This window comes from Adiantum capillus-veneris, chromosome 15, assembly GCF_014529385.1.
Source record: "Adiantum capillus-veneris isolate H3 chromosome 15, ASM1452938v2, whole genome shotgun sequence".
Taxonomy (NCBI): Eukaryota; Viridiplantae; Streptophyta; class Polypodiopsida; order Polypodiales; family Pteridaceae; genus Adiantum; species Adiantum capillus-veneris.
Genome location: NC_140945.1, coordinates 27,465,393 through 27,480,705, shown reverse-complemented (window position 1 = coordinate 27,480,705; position 15,313 = coordinate 27,465,393). Strand labels below are relative to the sequence as shown.

At 46.0% G+C, this 15,313-nt stretch overlaps 1 protein-coding gene across 3 annotated transcripts in view; it reads right to left on the bottom strand.

The window, feature by feature from the left end:
• Nucleotides 1-15,313, bottom strand: part of LOC147440426 (RNA-binding KH domain-containing protein RCF3-like) — a 146,448-nt gene that overhangs the window by 82,240 nt on the left and 48,895 nt on the right. The gene's annotated exons all lie outside the window — the stretch shown is intronic.

Here is a 15,313-nt window from a genome sequence, read left to right as displayed (position 1 = left end):
CACTAGAGTCAAAGGAGGAAGAATTGTCGGAACTATCAAAAGAGGATGAGAATGAACTGAAAACACCCTCAAAGCGTATATGCTTCTTTATCTTTCGTACATTTGCAAAAGTAGACTTCCGACCCAAGTAGACAGGATAGTCTGTTGCTGGGCTCTATCTCCTTGGCTGCTTCTTGGTCTTCATGAGTCGACTGACTCCCCTTTCTACTGCTTCGTCAAATTCATCCTCTGAATACACCCGTAGAATAGGTATTTTCTTCAAAGCTGGCTTCAAAGGTGAATTTTCAATTGATGGCCGTACGCCATCAAGAATGCATTTCGTCGTTCGGGCGCTTGGTCCAAAATTTCGCATACTGACTTTGGAATACAGGAGCATCTGTCGAGCACAAGCATCAACCTGTTGTTGGTGTTGCATCCCCATTAGTTCATACTCCGTGGGCGGAGGTGGTCCGTAATGGGTTCGTAATCCCCTTATGAGTCGACACAACCGAATCCATGTGTGTCGCGATTTTCAGCAAGTCCACGCGATTTATTTCCTTGCTTTATTTTAATGGCTAGTGTCCCCCCGGGGCCCCATTGAACGAGACCCATCAGTTGGAACAACTTTTACTTATAAGTCTGGTCAATTTCTCTAGGGTGTGTCCCGGTAAACATGCCAAGTTATCACTTTGTGAAAATCCACATGGAAAAACATATCCTGTAGCTGATCCAGAGCGTCCAGATGCATGACCAAAACTGTCTTAGGAAAGCGGGGAGGATGCGCTGATCTTGCCATACCTTTGACTAGCGTGGATGATGAGTTGGGTGCCATGCAAAAGAAGCCTCCTCCCAAGGCAAATTGTGTACTCAAAAGAGGATAGAGGTGCTCCATCGTCACTCAACGAAGGCCACTGCCACTCACTAGGATCCCTGTCCAACTAAACAAGCAGCTTCCTTGCCAAATCCACCATCTCCAAAGTGGTGCCTCCTCAATAGAGAAAACAGGGCCAACACATGTCCTTCTCTGGAAAGAGCCTACCACTCTAACAGGCTGCCAATAAACAGTCAACTATTGATCAAGTGGAACCTCACTTTGAAACTCCAATCTAATGTGACGTCCATAATGTCGAGTCTCAGCAATGCTAAAGACCAATCCCCTCCTATCTGCTTTGGATATCCATGTCCAGACCGAAGCATGAAAGGCCAATTTAGATTTCTGTCTCCCTGGTGTCAATATAACCGGCCTGTACAACGTAGAGGGCGGTACTATTTCAATTACTTGTTAACTTTACACAGAGCACTGAGAAGGGAACAGAACACAGTTGCGTCCAGTGACTAGAATGTCACTGCGCACACGAGACCGACACCCTGTAGGCCCCAAAGACTGGCGCCCCTTTCAGTATTTCTTTATTCAAATTAAGGTAGACGATCCGACCACTTCGCACAAGCTTTCACAAAGCTGTCCAAACCTGGCGAGGGCTGAAAACGCAGGTTTTCGACCTGATTTTGGTAGCATAACGGCGCAAAAACCCCTGTACGTCGAAAGCACCTGTCTAGGACGGATTCCCTCGCTATCTGGAAGCTTTTTGGTGAGCTGTCACAGAAATTCAGCGGGCTGTAATTCTTTGTTTTTCACTGCCGGGTGCCCAAAAGCCTATACACACATCCCAAGGCTCTCACGAGGCTCCCCCGGTGTTCCCTTGCAATTTAGGTGCGAAACCCTAAACCTGCAGAAAAACGCAGCAGGCTGTAATTCGCTGTTTCAGATCGTTTTTAGCGGAGCGAACACGCCTACGCGTGTCCCAAGGGCTCCCGCACACAATGGGATAGTTCCCATGTAAATTGGACGAGTTTTCACGCGAGAAAACTCTCCGAACTCGCAATCTTTCGCGATGGAACTGTGCGTACCTGTGGGGGATTAGCAATTAGCTAATCCGGTTCCTGTTCAGAAGGCTCTTGCCTTAGCAAACGCGCATAAACCCCCAGAACTGTACATGTTCATCTGAGTAGCCCAACTAGTGGGGCATTACCATATGTGCCAAAGGGGAGAGAGAGATGCACGAGAGCAAGTCATCGCGCTACATGAGACAGAGGAGAAGGCAAGCTTTCCATTAAAGCTGTAGACCTGCACCCACTACTCACACACACACTGTAGCTCACTTATGATCAAAAATCAGCCTCCTCTCTCAAATTGGGCGCCCCCTCTTCAACTAGAAGTAGCAAACTCTCCAGAAGCCGCCATGTGTCCAGTTTGCCCCTTTTGAGTTAATTTTCTAGTTCCCACCGACTTATAAAGTTATAAGTGACTTTCCGAGTGGCCCAGACTTCATTTGGCGCAACAGGCTTCCATACTCATCAGAATTCAGTGCTAACTGGCCCGACCAGTCCCAGACTGACCGACCCAGACTCCCGATGTGAGAAACCTATTCAGCCGCAGCCGTTTCACACTGGCCATGCAATGTACACTTGCACCTTTTCAAGGGTCCCGGGGAAACAAGTAAAAATAAAAATAAATAAAAATATCTAGTACTTATTTACGGAAGGCAACAGGAAAAGTACACCTCTTGGTGACAGTCAACCTCACGCTCTCCCGGGAACTCATCCTAGAAATTCCTGCAGTTGGTAGTGAATGCTATTAAAACAGTCTTGTTGCACTCGCTCCCCGCGGAACAGGCCTCGTCACCTCTCTGTAGCTGTCTCTCTACAAGCCTCAAAAGACGCCATGATGCATGTAACAAGATGGGAAGCCGGGTCAACGGAAACAGTGCATGTCCAAACATCCTGAATCAACTAAAACAATGAAGCATCATGTAACACCAAGTCAAGTATGTGCGATCCTTGTCTAGACATAGAGGAGGTCTCAAATCTCAAACGCAAAGAAATTGGGGCATGATCAGAGAGCACTATGCCAAGCCAAATCGTAACTATCCAACCATGAGATGCTCCCCAAGGGCCCACATAAAATCTATCTAGTCGCTCGAGCAGACGACTGGACTGCCTTCTAAAGCCCAACACAAACTGCAATTTCTGCGGAGTGTGATCCTCAGATGAAGTATGTCAAGCATTTGTACCAAAAACTGCAAAAAGAATCTATCCCAAGCATCTCTCTCACATTGTGCTACATATGGTAAAGATGGGAGTTGAATGACTCTCCAATCCTTAGTGGTCTTTAATAATCCACAATAGGAAATACATTTACAATCTGCTGCCAAAACTCGGCATAGATGCATAACACACCAACCGCGGTATCATCAATCTCTAGAGTAATCCACATCGCTCTACCATGTACTAAAGCACCCTGATCACTACACAATGGCGCCGGAGTCCCACAGAAATGCATACTCCACTACTAGAATATTGTTGTCCGATCGCAATTTCCCAAAATGTATGAGAATCCCCAAGTAATAACTTGCCACATCTACGATAACTATCTATACATAACTCGTGCTCTTGCACAAGGAGTATATCCACATCTCGGTCTACGTGAGAGCTCAAATCTCTACAACATAAATTCTGTCTAGGACCATCGACACTAGTGTGATACAAGCCATTGACATTCCAAGGAACAATATGTAAATCCATGTGTCAATCAATGATGAGTCAAGAACCTCAAAGACATACATCAACTGTGACTACAAGATTGAGGATCAATGCTGAGCTCTTTTGATCCCTGGCCGAAGCCTTGGACAAGAGCCAATGGAAGCGCACCCTCGTCATGTGGAAGTGGTCGTACAAGCCGGCCTGGGGCAAAGGAGCGAGCAGTTGTAAACCAAGAGCCAAAGAAGTCAGAAGGGCATCCTAGTGTAGAGCTCCGACCATACTCACACGGTGCGAGGGATCGGGATATTATGGTCCACCGACAGAACCAATAGTGAACAATAGTGTGTAGCCACTCTGTAGCTGCTATGCTCCATGCCAGGCTATATGTAGCAATGCATGACGGAATGCAACCTGCCCAAGTTTGGATAGCCTGCAAGGTGTGGCGAATATCAAAATCCATCACAGACACCTCTGTCCAAGTCTTTGTGCCATCAAAAGGTAGAAACAAGGAGAGCATGGGACTTTGCCGACTACCTAGGAAAGAGCGTTCCTTCTGTGCACGCCGTAAAATGTACGGCCGATAAATGGACCAATGTTATCACCATTGTACTCAGCTCTAGAAAATTGCTAAGTTGACGGCGGGGGGTGGTGTGGCGCACAGAAGAGGTGGAGGGTGATGTACCATGGGTAAGGGGTGGGGGGTTGGGGTGGGTGGCATGGGGTGGAACTGCCGTGTCAGTGGGTGGGGGCGCAATGGAAGGGAGGGGCTGGTGAAGATGGCAAAGGTGGAAAGTCAATTCCCATAGCTAAATGTGAAGTAGATCTGGGCGGATGCCACGAGGTAGAGAGTATGCCCAGCATCGACTGAGTCAGTTGAGTAGCTAAAACTAAGATTTTCGGGGAGGCAAGTTGTCGAAGTGGTGGGTGTGGCGCTGCAAGAGGCGGTGCCGGCGAAAAGTATGGCGATAAGGGGCCTTATGCCAACCCTCGGCTACGCGTACTCTGGGGTGGGAGATTCTGTGGCTTAGGGCGACAAGGAAGGTGGGAAGGGCACTCTCTCACCATGTGTCCAAACTGATGGCATCTAAGACACTAGTCCGGACGACCAGTGTCCACCAACCTTTGTAGACGGACCTGCTCTGTGGCGGGATCGTGAAGTCGTACTGTATCCGAGAAATGGGTGTCTCCCGGAGCATAAACCTATATCCGTGGTGTGATGATCTTTGTAGCTAGTGAACAGCAATAATCAAGCCCAAGCTAGTATTTATACCACTAACACAACCTAAAAGATCGACTGGGAGCGATGGAAAAGAGAGGGTAACCATAAAACGAGGAATCCGCTATTGGCGATCAAACTCCTCAACATCAAAGTCTGGTATCCAGCACTCTAAAACCAACAACGGGGTCCCTGCTACAATAGGAGAGCGATTGTAGAGAGGGTCGACACAGCCTGAAAGATGCCACGGCCCAGCATGATGAGCTCCAAGGCCTTTGAAGCCACCGAGGGCAGATGGAGCCACTCTTGAACTCTACTGTGTGAAGGGGAGAGGCCCACCATGCGCCTAACCAATGTCCGGCCCAAGTAATGTCTAGTGGCTGCCTCGATACTAGCTAGGTTCTCTATAGTCAAGTCATATGTCCAGGTGAAGGGTGCAGGGACGGTCATCGTGACGCCCGATGAAGGTGTGGTGGCCGCCATAGAGAAAGAAGTCAACGACCCAAGATATCAAGAGCTCCAATTTGGAATGAGAAAACTAAATTCTCCCGGAATGACCCTCGGAAATTTTTGAGCTAACTTAAGTTGTTTTGGAGATATGTTGTGAGCGATTACTCTTTTCCAAGGAGGGATCTCTGTAACGGAAACGGACACCGTGCCAACGAAATAGAATAGACTGAACAACTTTAAGCACTTCAAATAATACTGAACTGAAAGAGATGCACGACACACGAGACACAGAATGGCGAAGTTCCATCCCAAGAGAGCATTGGCCCAAACGTCGACGCCCCTTTCGGTATTTCTTCATATTGCTTGAACACATTACAATGCCGGTACTCTGCAGCTTCACCGGAAGAGTGCTAGAGAATGAGCCCTTGGCTCATATTTAAAGGCCCTTGGCCATGAAAAGCAATTACATAAAAAGCTTCAAGTTCTAAAAGCATCTGGTCCCAAAAGCACTAGCACCAAAAGCTGCCAAGTCATTTCATGAAAATCCATACAGCTGCCACGTCAGCACCATCAACGTAAAACGCGGAAAATTTCCGTACATCTGCCACGTCACAATCCAGAGAAAATCCCGAGACCCACATCATCAACTGGGCACATAAGTCTTCAGTGTTTGTGCTGCTTTATTTTATTGAGCTCTAGACACTTGGGCCCCATCAGACGGAGTACCGTAAGTTGATGGGAACTCTTCTTCAAAAATAGGCCACTCGGTAAGACTTTGCAAGTTGGTAAAACTTTTTCTTCTGCTACTTCTTCTATTGCTGCTTCTTAGGGTTTATGCCCCTCGGCCGGGATCTGCAAGCTTGCTCCATTCTTCAGTGGCTTTGCCACGCCAGCAATTTGTGACATGCATCAACACAAGCGCATCTAAAATTTCTAGAGAAGTATAAAGATTGCTTTTCAGAAGATGTTTCTTATCAGCTTTGTTATGCCCTCATTGTAGGAGAGGGGATCTAGTCTATGAGACCTTCCAGATGGGTATCCAATGTTCGGGCGAACGTAGTGTAGCCCGACCAATGTGGGCGGTCACTTTTATACAAAGAGGCCGAGGCCTCATTTGTAGATAATGCCCTCCACTGGCAAAGTGCTAGTGGTTAGTTTGTGAAGCTAAGAGTGCACGAGGTCGCCTCGAGGAGGTGAGGCTAGGTGGTATGGGACGCTCGGTCTTACAAGTGCACGCACACGTCCTTGGACATTGGTCCTGACTAGAAAGGTGGTACCGGATGGTGGCTATGGTCAGGTGGTTGGTCCAATGCATGTTCCATAGGCGGTCCAGGTAGCCAGGAGATCCCCCCTTTAAAACGACTCATGATTACAGAGCCGGCTTGGCTACGGAATGCATTATGTGCACAGCTATGGCTAAAAGTCAAGTCAAAAAGGTAAATTCTCATGTAGTTTTTTAATCGAAACACATTAAACTACTGATTTTCTTCTTGTGGGCAACTCCACAGTTGAAAATTGCAGGTATATTCCCTGATTTTTACTGGTTTTTTTTTAAGAAAAAACAAAGAGTTAACATGTGCTTTTGCTGATTTGTGATCAAAATCAGCCAATTACATGTGCACTTGCTGAATTTGATTGAAATTACATGGACATTGATGTTTCCATAGCTGCGTTAGCTGAAAATTGGCTGAAATCAGACAATCTCAACCCAATTTTGATGAGTTTCGGTTGACTTTTCTGATTTTCGATTAAAAAACGATCAAGTAGATTAAATTTGCTCCTTTTCACAATTCAAAGATTAATTACTCACTGTGTATTTGTACAGGAATACTCTCCTTCTATTTCCCTGGTGAGAAGAGAGAGATTCTCTCTGTAGAAAAGGAGAGAGTGACCGTCACTCCAACATAGGGTAGAGAGGGAGGGAGAATTGCAGTGTAGAGAAGATAGAAACTCCAGCGTGCACTACAAATATATATATATAGATAGATAGAGAGAGAGAGAGAGAGAGAGAGAGAGAGAGAGAGAGTCGTCAATTTGCTTCTGGAGAGAGAGGGAGAGTCAATCAATCACCAAGGGTAAGTGTGTGCACATGTTGGAGCGCACAACACCCACATGGGTGCTAGAGGAAACCCACCTCACCCCATCTCCAGTTCTCAAGTCATGTTTTCTACTTATAAGCTAAGATTCAGCGTTTTTTTGTTTAACCTCTTTAAAAAAGAGCCCACTTGTATGTGAAACCTACCTTAACACTTGCTCCAGAGAGCTAAAAATAAAAAGTAAAAAAATAAATTGGCCGCCCAACCTCCTTAAAAAAGAGCTCACTTATATGTGAAACCTACAAACACTTAAAACTTGCTCCAGAGAGCTAAAAAACTCTCATGACTTCTCATTTCTCTCTCCCAAGCCTCCACTCTCACTCCCACGATCCCGCCATCACCTACAATCTTATAAACGCTCCCCGCTGACATGACCACCATAACAAGAAGATAAACCTCAATATAAGAGGTTTTTTAGCAAAAAAACAGCTTTTTGATTCAAAGCTTCACGATGGATTCCTCCAGCTCTGATACGCACCATGAGGGTACTTCATGTAAGACACAAATTCCATTTACTCACGCACTTTATCAATGGATCACAACTACATTGCAAAATTTGGATCAACGTTTGACTACTCTTGAGAATAAGGATATTCAAGCGAATGTTCATCTCTTGTCTCTTGAGGGAAGTATCCAGAATATATGTCACAGTGATGAGGTGGCATGACCAACTGGAAGAGAAATCGTAGACGAGAAACCGAACCAACCAACTCAAAGCCATGGGGCCAAAAACCCTAAAAACCCAAGGCTTGAACTCTGGAGGGATTCACCGTAAATAGCGCAAATGACGTGGCAATTGTACGAACGGCCGTTGCATTTTGCGATGATGACGTGGCAGGTAGTACAGATTTCCGCAAATCACGTTGGCTAATTTCAGCACTAACTTTTGGGACCACGCTTTTGGGGTTTAGCGCTTTTAAACCTGATTGCTTTTGGGGCTCTGCTTTGGGCATCCCTTATAACTTTAAAACAGCTCTGGGCCTCGTTCTGCAGAGCATATGGACGCAGAGTCTGAGAGCAGAGGACCCTTAGGAGTTGTACCTTGATGTGATCAATAATAAAGAAATACCGAACGGGGCGCCATTCTTTGGGGCCAGTGCTTCTAGCCGTGGAACCTTGTCGTGCCCCCCCCCTCTCTCTCTCTCTCTCTCTCTCTCTCTCTCTCTCTCTCTCTCTCTCTCTCTCTATATATATATATATATATATATATATATTTTTTAAAGCTCACTGATTTTGAAGTTTTTGTTCGTGTGTTGCTATTGATTTCTCGCTTGGAATGTCCACGCCTGTAACAATATAAATGCTCGTGTCATTGCTCTCGAAAATGTCACTCAATCGACACTAAGCCCTTTTTCTGCAGCTGAGAGACATTGCAGACGCAAGTTCCTACATCTATGTATCCCCAAAGTGGACCCACAACAACTATTCCTTACAAGACCACTCATTTCTCTTGGAGAAGAGAGAGAGTGTAACCGGCAGGAGCACCATGTGCCAACCGATAAGACAGAACAGGAACAGACTTTAGCACTTCAAACAAAAACTGAACACAGACACACACACAAAGGGAATCCACTCGGTAGACACGGAGTGGCGGAGTTCCACTTTCGGAAGCACTGGCCCCAAAACCTTGGCGCCTCTTTCCGTATTTCTTTTGTATTACAAGACAGGCCACCAAATTAAAGATACGCTTTTCTCGACTTTATCGCTTAAAAATATCTCTCTTCCTTTTTTGCTTCTAATACACTCGTCATAGCCATCACCTTTTTCTAATGATGTGATTTCATCCCTTAGGATTTCTCATGCAAGGCATTACAAATCATAAGAACAAATCAAAGGCGCAATGTTGGACTGCAATAGGAGCCTTAGGTGGGCGTGCTTGAGTAGGCAATGGAGGCAACACGGTGGTACAAGGCTCAAGACACAGAGCAGAAGCTATGTGCGCATGTGTAGGCGATGAACAAGGCACGCCTCGAGTGAGCAGCCAGGCGACGAAACGAGGAATGGCAATAAGGTAAGCTCTGCAACAGAGGTCGTAATTTTAGTGTTGGGGCAACAACAGCGCTCAAAGAATAGGGTTAGGATGAAAAATGTACACAGCTCTCTCTCTCTCTCTCTCTCTCTCTCTCTCTCTCTCTCTCTCTCTCTCTCTCTCTCTCTCTCTCTCTCTCTCTCTCTCTCTTTGTCACAAGGACATGGCAACTGCTAAACATAGTTGTTGGTTTCTTTCCAATGATTTTTGTTTAATTTTTGAGACCCTCTTTTTGAAGTTGCAAATGGTCGGACATTGTATGGCCATTGTGAATGGTAGTTTCACCTGCAGCAGACGGGAAGTTGGTCAGCACTGGAACTCGTAAAGTAAAAGGATGTCTAGGCTCAGTTCAAGATCATGTAGGTCCCCTCGTCGCACTTAGCAAGTTGGTGGATACTAGGAAGTGAACTCAGTAAAGGCATAAAGTCAAGGTGGGACTACCAACAGAAAGTATCCCACAATTGGGCCACATTGCACTTTTGGATGCGCTCCCAATGAGGATAGATGGTCAGATGACCAATGGGAGCCCAACGGAAGCATCTCCTAAAAATTACGGAACTGCTATTTTGGGTCGTGAAATGTGTTGGCGTCATTACCTTCGGTATGACCACGAAAACATCTTATTACTCTGCTGCAAAGTCAACTGATGCACCAGTTGAGAGATTTTTAAGCAGGAAGCCCAATGCGGGGAAATTGCATGTAGGAGTGCCAAGTGGCACTTTTTGGCCAATTTACCAAGTCTGGGAGAAGAGAACTCGTAACTGACTTTTTGGAGCAGTTTTGGAGGTTGATAACTATGATTTTCAGCCATTTCTCTCCATTTTTCAGCTTCCCATGACTTTACCTTGGACCAAGGAGCTCATTTTCAGCATTGGAAGGCATCACATGCGTGTTGACAGGGCTGTTTTGCTGCGTTTTCAGCGATACGCAGGTTTTGGCAGACATGGAAATCTTTTCCTTTTCGCATCTATTTGTTCACAATTGCATTACAGGTCAAGGGCAGAAGAGGGGACGCTCGATTTATGCTGGGGGGATTCTTCATTGAGAACCTGTCACAGGTTAAGAGCTATGGAGTGCTTGCTTTCCTCTCTATGTACAGTGTGGTGCTAGGAGTGATGACCTGCACACTACACACTGCTCTCTCTCTCCCCTACATGCAGTTATGTGATGCCCCACAAGAGGGCTCTTCCTTTGACTGATGTACAGCTGTGTGGTTTCATGCTTTTGTGCTAAGGCAAGAGCCTCCTTGAGTAAGAACGGGGGTAGCTAACTGCTACTCCAAAGCAGGCACCGGTGAGGGTCATAACCTCACCGTACAAGTGCGTTTTCACCGCTGTGTATGCGCTGTAAATTGACTTTTTTTCAGCCAGACGGATGCCAACCATTGGGAATAGTGCCCCACTGGCGGAGGACAGTTAGGGGACTGTTTGGGGCTGAAAACAGGGCAAAAACCAGTAAATACAGCGTGCTGAATCTACTGTTTTTGGGCAGGAATCAGAGGGTTTATGCCAGTGGAAGTGAGTTCCAGCAAGGGAATTGGTTTCGCGCAAGTTTTGGGACTGTTATGCTGCCGAATTTTGGCCAAATCAAGTGGTATCTAGTTGGATATAGACAAAGGATTCCAAGGACCTTACTTTGTAATTTTCCCTCTCTAAGAATAAAGATATCCCGAAAATGGCGCCAATTTTGGGGCCTACAGGTTGTCGGCGTCTGCTTGGGGCATTCTAGCTTCCGAGCCGTGTGTGTATTCAAGTGTTAATTCCCGTCGCAGGTTCTCTTTGCAAAGTGCTCTGTATGTGTGTCTAAAGTAAAGAATTTCGGGTGAAAGCCAATGCCTACCGCCCCACGGGCCGGTTTCAAGGTTCCATTGCCGGGATATCAATCACTTTTTCCTCAAAGCGTGAGCCTCGGTTGTTTTAGGTAGAGACACAAAGTACAAGAACGCGGGATTATACTGCGGCCGACAAAGGGAAGGGCATTATGGAAGAGGGTTCCTCTTCACAGGACAGACAGGAAATTCCACATGTTCACCTTGCCAAAAAGTGGTCAAATTAGGACTGATTTTCTGCTGTGTTTTTAGGGTTTGCAAGTATGAACCAAGATGAGATAGGGAGAGGTCTCACGGTGGTAGATTGGCCACTAGATCTCCCGCGGGAGTGATGTGGGTCTGCCAAGTGACACGCTGCTTACCGATTCTCTAAGGCGATTGCTTGGATTCTATGACGCATTGGTAAATCATCTTGAAATTTGAGCTTGCTTGGTCGTGGGTGGTACGTCAATGTTGTGGAATTATGCTCGTTTGCCTCTAGAGGCAAGAGCCTCCTGCACAGGTAAAAAGTTAAGGGAGTGGTTGCAAGATGCTACGTGGTGAAGTTCAAGAACTATCCACGTATGGATGGAAAGTGGATGGAAGAGCATGAACTGTCAAAGTCACCAAATGTATTGCAGCTTTACCTTGAAGCCTTTGGGTTACAACCTACCTATGCCCCAACCCAACGTGTGCAAAGGAGGGGTAATGATAGAGCTAGCACATCAAATGTACTCATGGATTCAGTGCAATAGCAGTGTACAGTTTGACAAAAGTATGAAGGTCTCATTAAGTCATTTGTACACATGTTTTGACAGTCTTTCTTGCGGATACATGCGATGATAAAAGGGTGCTTACCACACAAGATCATCTATGGCATGTATTTATGGTATGCAATCGAGGACGTTTGCGATTTCAAGAGGGGGGTATCTCACAAGGACGTGGCAACCGCTAACCTTAGTTGTTGGTTTCTTTCCAATGATTTTTGTTTAGTTTTTGAGACCCTCTTTTTGAAGTTGCAAATGGTCGGACATTGTAAGGCCAATGTGAATGGTAGTTTCACCTGCCGACGGGAAGTTGGTCAGCACTGGAACTCGTAAAGTAAAAGTGTCACGTGACACATTCCAACCCTATGCGTCCGTGGACAAGCTACACCATAGCAGGGTTCAGTCAGTTCAGTCAAGTCTAGATTACCAGTGATCTCGCATTTTTGTGAGTCTATTCATAGACCGTGCATGCCCAGTCACTTAGCATAGATGCATATCCTCCGGTTGCACACAGCATGATCATCGGAATTCCCATCAGAATCCATTAGCATCAGTTAGGGGAATTTTCCAGTGCATTTAGCCTATTTTCTATTTATTGGGATTTTCACTTATTATTTTTAAGTGACTTTCCTACAAAAGTCGGTAGGGCAATTTTGCTAAGTTAATATATAAGCAAACCAAAGTTCACACTTTCTGGCAGAAGAGGCAGCAGGAGCACCTTGCTCAACAGGCAACTTCTCAGCAAGACCAACCCCTGCGACTACTCTGGCGTTTTCTCCACAGAAGACCTAGCGTTTTTGCATCAGATCAGCCTTGGCAATTTGTGCACAACAGATCAGCCCCGGCGTCATCACGACACAGCAGATCAGCCTAGCGTTTTTGCATTTGCAGAATCCCGGCGACAGAAGGACCAATTTCAGCCCTTGGCGTTTTTGGATTTCAGCAGCAAATTAAGACCGGCATCATTCACCTAAAGTGTAGCAGATTCAGCCCGTAAAGACCATCAGTTTTCAGCCCTAAGAAACCTCATTTTTCAGCCAAGAAAACGCAGCCAAAACAGTCATTTTCAACCACCGAAACAGTCCCGAAATTCAGCGATTAGAAGATCTCAGATTTCAGCCATCGTCGTCGTCATCACCGTCGTCGTCATCGGCATAGTCCCATTGCATCAGTCCATTGCATTCACATTGTACACCTTTGTGCAATCAAAGTAGACCACTCTCGTTGGCGAGAGTGGGGCCTTCGGAGAAGGGTTTTACAACGTCTCTGGTGTCGTATCTCTTCTCTCTCCTTCTCTCAGTCTCATTCACTTGCACGCACAATCCACTCACTTTGTTCGTGACCACAGAACTCTACAAGACGGAAAGCTCTCTCTTTCCCTAAGAACTAAAAGGAACCTTGAGCAATAAAGATCACTAATCTTGAGAAAATACAACATTCATTCCGCTGCACCTAACAAAAAGGATGTTTAGGCTCAGTTCAAGATCATGTAGGTCCCCTCGTCGCACTTAGCAAGTTGGTGGATACTAGGAAGTGAACTCAATAAAGGCATAAAGTCGAGGTGGGACTACCAACAGAAAGTATCCGACAGTTGGGCCACAATGCACTTTTGGATGCGGTCCCAATGAGGATAGATGGTCAGATGACCAATGGGAGCCCAATGGAAGCATCTCCTAAAAATTAGGGAACTGCTCTTTTGGGTCGTGAAATGTGTTGGCGTCATTACCTTCGGTATGACCACGAAAACATCTTATTACTCTGCTACAAAGTCAACTGATGCACCAGTTGAGAGATTTTTAAGCAGGAAGCCCAATGCGGGGAAATTGCATGTAGGAGTGCCAAGTGGCACTTTATGGCCAATTTACCAAGTCTGGGAGAAGAGAACTCGTAACTGACTTTTTGGAGCAGTTTTGGAGGTTGATAACTATGATTTTCAGCCATTTCTCTCCATTTTTCAGCTTCCCATGACTTTACCTTGGACCAAGGAGCTCATTTTCAGCATTGGAAGGCATCACATGCGTGTTGACAGGGCGGTTTTGCTGCGTTTTCAGCGATACGTAGGTTTTGGCAGACATGGAAATCTTTTCCTTTTCGCATCTATTTGTTCACAATTGCATTACAGGTCAAGGGCAGAAGAGGGGACGCTCGATTTATGCTGGGGGGATTCTTCATTGAGAACCTATCACAGGTTAAGAGCTATGGAGTGCTTGCTTTCCTCTCTATGTACAGTGTGGTGCTAGGAGTGATGACCTGCACACTACACACTGCTCTCTCTCTCCCCTACATGCAATTATGTGATGCCCCACAAGAGGGCTCTTCCTTTGACTGATGTACAGCTGTGTGGTTTCATGCTTTTGTGCTAAGGCAAGAGCCTCCTTGAGCAAGAACGGGGGTAGCTAACTGCTACTCCAAAGCAGGCACCGGTGAGGGTCATAACCTCACCGTACAAGTGCGTTTTCACCGCTGTGTATGCGCTGTAAATTGACTTTTTTTCAGCCAGACGGACGCCAACCATTGGGAATAGTGCCCCACTAGCGGAGGACAGTTAGGGGACTGTTTGGGGCTGAAAACAGGGCAAAAACCAGTAAATACAGCGTGCTGAATCTACTGTTTTTGGGCAGGAATCAGAGGGTTTATGCCAGTGGAAGTGAGTTCCAGCAAGGGAATTGGTTTCGCGCAAGTTTTGGGACTGTTATGCTGCCGAATTTTGGCCAAATCAAGTGGTATCTAGTTGGATATAGACAAAGGATTCCAAGGACCTTACTTTGTAATTTTCCCTCTCTAAGAATAAAGATATCCCGAAAATGGCGCCAATTTTGGGGCCTACAGGTTGTCGGCGTCTGCTTGGGGCATTCTAGCTTCCGAGCCGTGTGTGTATTCAAGTGTTAGTTCCCGTCACAGGTTCTCTTTGCAAAGTGCTCTGTGTGTGTGTCTAAAGTAAAGAATTTCGGGTGAAAGCCAACGCCTACCGCCCCACGGGCCGGTTTCACTCTCTCTCTCTCTCCCGCGCGCGGAGGATCGGATCACCCTAGCTCGACATGGGAGGCGCCCAGTCAGAGTACTGACTATGGAGGATATTGACGAGATTCGTCACCGACCGATGAGGGATTTCGTGTGACCCCCCCCCCCCTCTCAAAAAATCCCCCCCCTTTTTAGTTGTACTCAGACAATGTACTAGATTCACCACTTGTAACTTTTTGGGTCTCATAGGTCACTTTGGCCTTCTGTATATCATTTTTCTCTCTCAGATTTCCTAAGCGAAGGTTTCTTAGTTAAGTATTTCGCAAATGAAGAGTAAACATCGTGTATTTGAATAGGAAGTTTTCACATGTATACTACAAAGGAACTTCAAATAATAGCCCATTTTTTAAAATGCACAAATATAATACCAAAAAAACCAAGGTTTCAAGTATTTGACAAATGAAGAGT